General features: G+C 35.9%; 1 long non-coding RNA gene across 1 annotated transcript in view; it reads right to left on the bottom strand.

The window, feature by feature from the left end:
• Positions 1-6440, bottom strand: part of LOC140962365 (uncharacterized) — a 7716-nt gene extending 1276 nt beyond the window's left edge. Inside the window, exons 1-2 of the long non-coding RNA XR_012172530.1 lie at positions 6325-6440; positions 5416-5936 (exon numbers count right to left, since the gene is read on the bottom strand). This is a non-coding gene — a long non-coding RNA (uncharacterized lncRNA). The remainder of the gene's footprint in view (positions 1-5415; positions 5937-6324) is intronic.
• Positions 6441-10782: the final 4342 nt, after the last annotated feature.

Here is a 10782-nt window from a genome sequence, read left to right on the forward strand (position 1 = left end):
CTAATTACCATTTTGCCCTTAAAATTAATTCATTATTTTTCAACTTATTTACGAAAATGTCATCAAAATAAATTGAATATTTTTCAACTTATTTACAAAAATGCCATCAATACTATTTTATTTTCGGGGTCTCACATTTCTCCCCAACTTAAAAGATTTGGTCCTCGAAATCTCAAACATCTCTATATACATAACATTGGCAAACATATAATATGTCACCAGTTATAGTACATATCAAAACTAAAATCAGTAAATGGATCATTATACATTGAATACAATGGAACAGGAGGAATAGAATCAAACAAGTGCGGATATGATTCTCGCATCTTGCTTTCCAATTCCCACGTTGACTCCTCCACACCAAGTCGTGTCCATTGTACTCGAACCAACGGAATCGATTTGTTGCGTAATATCTTCTCCTTTCGATCCATAATACGAACAGGTTGCTCCACATAGGAAAGAGAAGGATCAAGTTCAACCTCATCAGGTGCAAGTACATGTGATGGATCTGGTTCATATTTCCTCAACATAGAAACATGAAACACATCATGAATGACAGATAAAGCTGGTGGCAATGCCAACCGATAAGCAAGATCCCCGACTCGATCAAGGATCTCGTATGGACCAACATATCGAGGAGATAACTTCCCTCGCATGCCAAATCGAACGGTGCCTCTAAAGGGAGATATTTTCAAAAACACTTTATCACCTTTCTGTAATTCTAAGGGTCGTCTTCGTTTATTCGCATAACTCGTTTGACGATCCTGAGCAGCTTTCATCCGCTGTCGAATTAACTGAACCTTATCATTCATTTCTTGTATCATTTCAGGTCCAGTCAATTGTTTTTCACCAATTTCATCCCAGAATAACGGTGACCTACATCGTCTCCCGTATAAGGCTTCAAATGGTGCCATACCAATACTCGTTTGGAAGCTATTATTATAAGAAAATTCCACCAATGGTAAAGCATCTTGCCATCCCATTCTGAAATCCATCACAATCGCACGCAACATATCCTCTAACGTCTGAATCGTACGCTCAGTTTGGCCATTAGTTTGAGGATGATAAGCAGTACTCACAGCCAAACGCGTACCCATCGATTCCTGAAAACTACCCCAAAATTTAGAAGCAAACCTGGGATCACGATCAGATACAATTGAGACCGGCACACCATTCAGTCTCACAATATTCTCGATGTATAAACGGGCCATTCTCTGATAAGGATAAGTCCGCTCATACGGAATGAAATGTGCAGATTTCGAAAGCCGATCAATAACAACCCAAATAGCATCACAGCCCTTGGGCGAACGAGGTAAATGAGTCACAAAATCCATAGCAATATGTTCCCAATTCCATTTCGGGATTTCAAGACTATGGAGTAACCCTCCAGGTTTCATTCTCTCGGCTTTCACTTGCTGGCAAATAAGACATTTCAAAATAAATTCAGCAATGTCATTCTTCATACATCTCCACCAGAATTGGGGTCTCAATGTCAAATACATTTTTCGACCTCCAGGGTGAATACTGTATTTGCTACAATGTGCTTCACGAAGAAGGGCAGATTTCAAATCAGCATTATCAGGAACTACTAGCCGACCATTAAGTCTTAAAGAACCATAAGACATAATCTGAAATCCAGACTGATGTCCTGTAGATACAAGTTCTTTCGACTTTTGGATCTGAGCATCACTTCGTTGGGCCTTTCGGATTTTAGATATCAAGTTCGGCTCAATTTGCAATGCTGAGACAGTGACAGAATTCCAATTCGAGTGAAAAGTCCAACCAGAAGTACATATATCCTCATGTACCTTGGCGACACTGACAGAAGCTAACACAGAATCATGCACCTTACGACTAAGGGCATCCGCAGTAACATTCACTGATCCAGGGTGATATTGAATCTCACAATCAAAGTCCTTCAAGAGATCCATCCATCTGCGTTGCCTCATATTCAAATCAGATTTAGAAAAGAGATACTTCAGACTCTTATGGTCCGAATAAATAATAAACTTTTCTCCGTACAAATAATGGCGCCAAATATTCAGAGCAAATACAATGGCGGCCAATTCAAGATCATGAACAGGATAACGTGTTTCATGAGATTTCAATTGACGAGACGCATAAGCAATCACTTTGCCATGTTGCATCAGAACATAGCCCAAACCTTTACCAGACGTATCTGTACACATTACGAATCCTCCGGTACCTGAGGGAATAGTAAGCACAGGTGCTGTGGTCAATCTCGTCTTCAATTCAAGAAAACTAGCTTCACATTCATCTGACCAAATGAATCGCTGATTCTTCTGTGTCAGTTGAGTAATAGGTTTAGCTATTTTCGAAAATCCTTCAATAAAATGACGATAATAACCAGCTAAACCCATGAAGCTACGTATCTCAGGAACATTCGTAGGTCTCGGCCAGTTCAATACGGCTTCAACCTTAGCAGGATCAACAGATATGCCATGTCTCGAAATGACGTCGCCTAAAAATACTACTCTATTCATCCAGAATTCGCATTTGGACAATTTAGCATATAAATGTCCATTACGAAGATTTTGGAGTACCAGTCTCAGATGTTCAGCATGCTCTTTTTTCGATTTTGAATATACAAGAACATCATCGATAAATACAATAACGAATCGGTCAAGATAATCTCGAAAGACACGATTCATTAGATCCATGAAGACAGCAGGAGCATTTGTGAGACCGAAAGGCATAACCAAGAACTTATAGTGGCCATACCTGGTACGAAAAGCAGTCTTAGGCACATCTTCGTCTCGAACTCATACTTGATGATACCCAGAACGAAGATCAATCTTAGAGTATACCGAAGTACCATGAAGCTGATCAAATAAATCATCAATACGAGGAAGTGGGTACTTGTTTTTCACAGTAGCCCGATTCAATTGCCTATAATCGATACACATTCGCATAGTACCATCTTTCTTTCGAACAAATAAAACTGGAGCTCCCCAAGGTGATACACATGGTCGACTATATCCCTTATCGAGAAGATCCTATAATTGTTCTTTCAATTCTTTCAATTCCAATGGTGCCATGCGATAAGGAGCTTTAGATATAGGTGCAGTCCCCGGCACAAGATCAATACTAAACTCAACTTCTCGATGAGGAGGAAAATCAGGAATCTCATCGGGAAATACATCCGGGAATTCTTTCGCAACGGGAATATCAGATAAAGATGGCTCCTTCTTCGAAATATCAATAGCGTAGATAAGATAACTTTCATCTCTGCTAGTCAAAAGTCGAGACATTTCCAAAGAGGATACAAATGGAATTTTGGCTTGGGAACCCTTGCCATAAAAATTCAACTTGGGTCCATCAACAGGTCGAAATCGAACCACTCCATGAAAACAATCAACAGTAGCTCGATTTGTCGTCAAAATATCCATGCCAACAATACAATCAAAGTCGTGCATTGGGAGGACAATCAAATTCAAGAACGTCACATTATCCTCATATATCAATACACAATTATGCACAACTTGCTCAGACAAAATAATCTTTCCTGCTGGCGTGACTATCGACAAAACATCATACAACGTGGTACACTCAATATCATGAGATGCAACAAATGCATGCGATATGAATGAGTGAGATGCTCCTGTATCAAATAAAACACGTGCAGGATAATCGCAAAGCGTGCAAATACCTGCAATCACACCACCAGGAGCTTCTTTCGCCTCATCCTCGGTTATAGCATACACTCGAACTTGAGGAGGGACTTGGGCACTCTGACCACCTGGTCCTCGATATCGTGGGACACTCGACTGCTGAAAAGATGGAACAGGAACAGAAGGTCTCATCATGCTAGGGCCACCTCTAACTCCTGGCTGGGGTTGGGAAGAAGTCGTACCCCTGTTCGGACATACTCGAGAGAAATGGCCTTCCTGCCCACACTGATAACAAGTACCAAACATACCTCGACACTGCTCGATAGTATGTTTACCTCCACAATAACTACAGTAGGGAAAAATCACAGAACTCCCTCGCTGTGATCTACTCGAACTCGAAGAAGACGAAGAACCAGAACCAGTCTTCTTGAACTTCTTACCCCTTGGACGCAATGCAGGCTGCTGAGCTGACACTGGTGGTGGAGGAGTATACTATGGACCTCCTCGCCTGAGTCTAGCCTCAGCTTCCTTGGCTCGTTCAACTGCCTCTGCGTAGCTGGTAGGCAATCCAGAAACAGCAAAAGTATATAAAGCAGGATGTAAACCATTTACAAACCTGTTATATTTTGCCCTCGCATTCCCAGCTACGTGAGGTGCATACTTCAACAGAGTAGAAAATTTTGAAGCATATTCTGCAACAGACATCGTTCTCTGCTGCAGATTATTGAATTCATTCTCCTGAGCAGTATAATAAGAAGGAGGAGAATACTGCTCCAAAAACTGGGCCTTGAAGACATCCCATGTGACTTCAATCCCGGCCTCTGTCAATCTAATCTCAGCGGCTTCCCACCAAGATTTAGCTCGGTCTTTCAACTGATACAAAGCAAGTTTCAGTCTCCGAGCCGTGGAATACTCCACAATATTAAACAGATGCTCAATATCCTTCAACCAAGCTTCAGCTCTTTCCGTACTCTCAGTGCCAAAGAACCTCGGTGGTTTCAAATCCTGGAATCGAGCCATCACTACATCCATGGACAATCCTTCAAATTGTCCAGCGATCCTCTCAGTACTGCTACTCGCAGTTTCATTTGTGGGATCCATCTACAAATCATATGATGAATATCACAATTGTATATCAATTTCATAATCCCATCATCTCGTATCATCAATCTCATCAGATACTTACTCAAATCAAATCAAGTAAGAGCAAGTAATACAAATAATCCAAACACATGCGCACAATTCATTTGTGCCTATTCACGTGTACACAAGACTCAATCGAGCATTCCCAGCTATGCTCTGATACCACTCCGTGTGGGGCCCTTAGCTCCTAATCGTTATTACAACACAATTTGATTAGGGTTAATTAATCACAGCGAAAAACGAGTTTAAAATTTCTTTACAATGAGCCCAAAATATGCTATTTGAATACTAACAATAGTATTTCATCTCACAACATAAAACATGCCCACACATAATCAAATCACTCATACAACAACAAATCATATCCTCGGGACATATCCCGGTATATNACATAAAACATGCCCACACATAATCAAAATCACTCATACAACAACAAATCATATCCTCGGGACATACCCCGGTATATAGATACATATACATATATACTGGGACACAACCACTAAACCTCAAATCAGACTATGACTCCCTCCAGAAGCACCCTCTCCGGTCTCCTGATATCCTGGAGTACCTGTCATTGTCAACATACAAAGACAACAACAGCCCCATCTGGGGTGAGCAAAGTTCAGTCTGAAGCAACCACAATATATACCACAGATATCTAAACCATGATATATGATATGCAATGCATGTATGTCGTGGAGGTATCAGGTCAAGTGCCCATCCACTGAGCACATGTCAGAGTCAATCGAATCGCTATCAAATCAATGCTCGAGCTGACACACCGGCCTCAATAAGGGATACTCGTATGATAGCGTCGACGAAGCGCCATCAAATCCCAAATCTCATATCCAATCAGCGGGGTCACAAATGTCTATGCTTTAAGGGTCATTTAATACCAAACATAGCATTGTGTTCACAAACCCCAAAATCAAATCAAATCATATCAGGGTATCCAAGGATCATAGCTCAACGTGCATGTCATGTATGCCACATAAACTCAACACATAAGGCATATAGACATGTATTCTCAATCCAATCAATCAAATCAATCAAACATATATCATATGATACAGATACCTGTCGTATGTTACCCGGTCGCAACATACCTCAATTCTTCGTTTCCAATTAATATAGCTTGAAGATTTCGGTATAATAATCTATCTACATCAATAACATATTCATTTCAATCAATAACATCATTCAAAATCAACAATATAATTTGAAACTTCAAAAATTCATATCAAAGTCTAATCATATCATAATTCAATTCCGACTTCAAAACTTAGTTTCTTGTCGGTTATTCTACCGCGTATATTTATCAGAATTAATAATAACTGACAAATAATTCTTCAATCTCAATCCAACGATTAAAATTCCATAATTATAATAAATTGGGAAAAATTCAAAATAACATCACTATAATCATCTCTTCTTCGTTAAAATCATACACTATTCAACAATCTTCAATTTCTGTATGATTTAACAATTTATCGGATTTATTCCAAAAATCGACGAATTTCAAACATCACAAAAAATATAAAATTTATACCTCAAATCGAAGACCTCGTGTCAACGATCCCAGAACTGAAGTCGGTTCGTCGATTGGATAAACCGATAAGTCGCACGATCGAAAAGAAAATTCGAAAACCCTGTCTCCACTCTCTTCTCTCTTCTACTGTAACTTTCTCCCCTGAAACTTTCGAATGAATTCAATGAATTCATTCGATTGATATTTATCTTTTTTTTTTAAAAAAATATTATATTATATTATATTATATTATTATTATATTAATAAAATAAAATAATACAATATAATATATACTATTTAACATTTTACTATCGGTATATCTCTTCGTATCAGTCAAACGATCAAATTTTTCAAAACTCAAAACATGAAACTTCTCTATCTTTGAGTTTTCTACGTTATATCCAAATTTCAAATCATTTGGACTTCATATGAAAAAGATATGTCCCTAATTATCATTTTGCCCTTAAAATTAATTCATTATTTTTTAACTTATTTACGAAAATGCCATCAAAATAAATTGAATATTTTTCAACTTATTTACAAAAATGTCATCAATACTATTTTATTTTCGGGGTCTCACATCTAGCGAGCCATGCATGAGAACGTGCATGGATCTCTCTACAACCCGAGGCCATGGCAAGGTTGTGTCCGAGCCGTGCGCCCTCTACTCCTAGCCCCTCTAGCCATGCGTGGACCACCATGGCTCGATGCTAGGACCCTCATGAGCCCTGCCCCTTGCCTGGAAAGTATCCCGCGCATCCCCTTCCTTTTTTCCAAACAAAACGTAAGCCCTATGCCTATGAGCCACCAAATCGAGCGGCCCTCCTTCTTGTACCATACCAAGCATACTTCCTCTCATCTAGGGCCACAAGACCACCCTCTTAGGACTCCTGGACGTGCCCCAACAGCAGCTGGTGGCCACGCCCTCCTAGGAAGCCAAACCGAAACCCTATGACTCTAAAATCCCCAAATTTTGTTCAGCATACTTCACCCTACTATCCAGCCCTTAAACCTTCATCTATGGACCCTTAAACATGTTGAAAAACGTCCATTACCATAGTCCTACCATGGCAGCCCCTTTGTGCATCATGCCCAAGAGTTTTACAAGATGAAAATACTAGTTCTATGCATGTATAGCTATAGAAACGAAAATATATCATGTTTATCATATTTTGCATGCAAACATGTATCAAACACATAATATGGTGTGAAAGATGTTTGAAAGAAGATTAAGGCGTGCTTTTGCATTTATTACACATGAAAAACAGTTTGGCGATGCGAGGGACGTCAACGGAGAGGGCCTTGCTGAATTTTTCTTTCAAAATCGTGAGTTTCCTTCTCCAAATTCGTGTGGTGTGTGCTGATGCTGCTGCCCTAGGAGTCCTAGTTGCTTTTAAGGTGTTGAGGCGTGAGGTATGGTGGAAATAAGGGTCTGAAAGCCTTAATTTTTTTTATATAAATAATTGATACAAGTTTTGGGCCCATTATTCATAGTATATTAGGCCCATTAAGCTCATTAGGTAATATTAAAAAAAATTTAGGAAAAATTGTGAAAATATTAGCCAAGTTCTCGAAAAGTTCATATTTTCGTCGAAAATTGAATACAGTTCAAAAAAACGACTCGACGTGTAAAAACACCCCATTTTCGAAAATTCCATTTAAAAATATGCCACACATTAAACCATTAAAAATAATTATTTAATAAAATTCCTGTTTCGAAATTCAAGAAATTCAGCTAAGTTTCACATTTTAAGAATCACAACAACTGATTCATCACCGACAGAGCCCAAATATGCCATGATTTCATCAACAAAGTTTCCCCACAAAATACATGTTAATTTGTTGTTTCTAACAAACAATAAATATATAATATAAAATGCCAAAAATTAGTTCGCACATAAAATATGAAAATAAAATAAATGGTGGTTATTCTAAATCTTCAATGACCAAGTCGAGAAGTTTTGTTGCACGTCCATTAATCTCTTTATTTTGAGGTGAGTCTCTTGCTATTATTTTTCCAATGACATCTAGAAATAAATAAAAAAAACTTATAAGTAAACATAAAAATAATAAAAAAAACTTGGTAGATCCCTAAGTAAATAAATAAAAAATCAGCTTACCAAAAAGTTCATTCTCATCAATGACATCTGCATTTTTCAAATCTCTAAAACTTTTGAATTCAAACGTACTTGATGAAAAGAATCATTGAAAATCTCACAGACATTAGTTTTATTCATAAACATGAGTTTGTATTTATGTGTTGTTGTCTTGTATTTCAGACGATTATCTGCAACAATTACGTTTTTAATTGCAAAAAGATGACTTTCTTTGAGAATTGATTTCATTTTCTGTATGAGGCCTTCTTTTATTGTTGTATGTATGCGCGAACCCTAAAAAAAAGAGATAATCTATATATTATACTTGCGTGTTTAGAGGATTTTGATAGCCAAATATAAGAAAATTTGTTACCTCATGATCATGAAAGATGCATTCAAAAGTAGGTCCACTGTTTCCATATGGAGGAATATCGTAACAACGAATCAACCGTAGCTTGAACGCCCACTGCCAAGTTGAAGGTTCCACTTCACAAACATAACTGAATAAAGGGGCCATTAGGGTATAAAAGACTTATTGGCTGTTGTGTGTGATGATAATATATCAAGCACATTTATATATGTATTTATAAATTAAAAAAACATTAGTTTTAAATTAATAAAACGATTTCAAACGAAGCAAAATTTTTGGAACATGTGTCAAATTTCAGAATTCAGATGTAAATTTTGAACGAAACAAAATTTTTTGGAACATGTGTCAAATTTCAGAACATGTGTCAAATTTCATAATTCAGATGTAAATTTTGGACAAAGCAAATTTTTTGGAATGTGTCAAATTTCAGAATTCAGATGTAAATTTTGATTTGTATTTGGTTTTTAATTCCGACTTGTATTAGGTTTGTAATTCCCAGAAGGGAATTTAATTTTTGGATTTGAAATTTGAAATGAAATTTAATTTGGTTTGTAATTCCTATAAGAGATTCAATTTTCAAGTTTTTATACACACATACATTAATATACAATTTTAATAATGAATTAAACATCTTTAATCATTTATTATAATAGCATTTTTCGATTATTTCCTTTTTTAGACTGTCTATTTGGGCGGGAAATTACTAAATATAGCAGACAACTCTGCTTTTATATATACTAGTTTTTCACCCGTGCGATGCACGGACAATTATTTTATTTAATTCATTGTTAAAATTAGTATGTATGATAATTTGTTTACTTTTTCTATAATGTGACTTTCATAATATAGATCTTAACAATGAATCACTGAAAAAAGAGACATTTTTGTATTTCGGCTAAAAATTAATATCACGCTTGTATTAGACAATGAATGACATAATGTGATTGTTAATTATATTGTACTCACATACAAATTTATGTACTATGTAGAAAACAATAAATGTAACAAAATAAAATGATAAACATGATACAAACTTTTAATGTGGTTTTAATTTCAATAAATAATTTAAATTAAAATACAAATAAATTAAATGAATTATAGATCATATAATTAGAAAACAAAAACAAATTACAAATTTTGAAAAACTCCCTTAAATATAACATTTGTCGTTGAATTTTTCGGGTTGCTATCACTACCACATATCAAAATTTTTAGATCCTTAGGATTCGTAACTCTGGATACAGCAACATACACTTGACCATGACTAAAAACAAGGTTCTTCAAAAAAATTCCTACATGAGACAATGATTGCCCCTGATTTTTGTTGATTGTCATTGCATATGATACAATCAAAGGATACGGTCTTTGTTGAAATTTAAAAGGAATCCTTAGATCAGAAAGCGTCAATGTCATTCTTGGAATAAGCACTTTATGACCTACATTACTTCCATTGAGATTTTTCCTTCCAAAACATGGTTTCCGAGCCTTGTCACGATCAATCTAGTATCATTGCATAATCCAAGAGAATGATCTATGTTGGAGATAAAGTACTTTATTTAATTAAAAAAATCATACCATTTGTAATATCACTTACGGAGATATTGATGTTGGAATCAGCATCTTAAATGAACCGTGAAAACTAAATTGTTAAGATACTCTGGCTCTCAAATCCATATTTTCTGTTTAAATATTTACAACAAAAAATAATTAAAATAAATGGAACTAATTCTAAAAGAAACATTTATAATGATAACTCACAATATAAATGTATTCAAGTAAAAAAATAGTAATTGGTATTTAATATAAATTTATTTAACACGGATTATTAATAATAGCCTACTATACAACTTCATTATCAATTTTGGCCTTGAAGTAATTTAACTAACAAAATTGGCATGTTGAGTATGTCAAATTGCATACATATATTTTAATTCTAAATATGTTAATTAACAATTTTTCTTTGTTTTTATTATTTTGCATGAATAAAAAAAATAAAATGGTAGTTTATATTAA

The sequence above is a fragment of the Primulina huaijiensis genome, chromosome 17 (genome assembly GCF_012295235.1).
Source record: "Primulina huaijiensis isolate GDHJ02 chromosome 17, ASM1229523v2, whole genome shotgun sequence".
In the NCBI taxonomy this organism is placed as follows: Eukaryota; Viridiplantae; Streptophyta; class Magnoliopsida; order Lamiales; family Gesneriaceae; genus Primulina; species Primulina huaijiensis.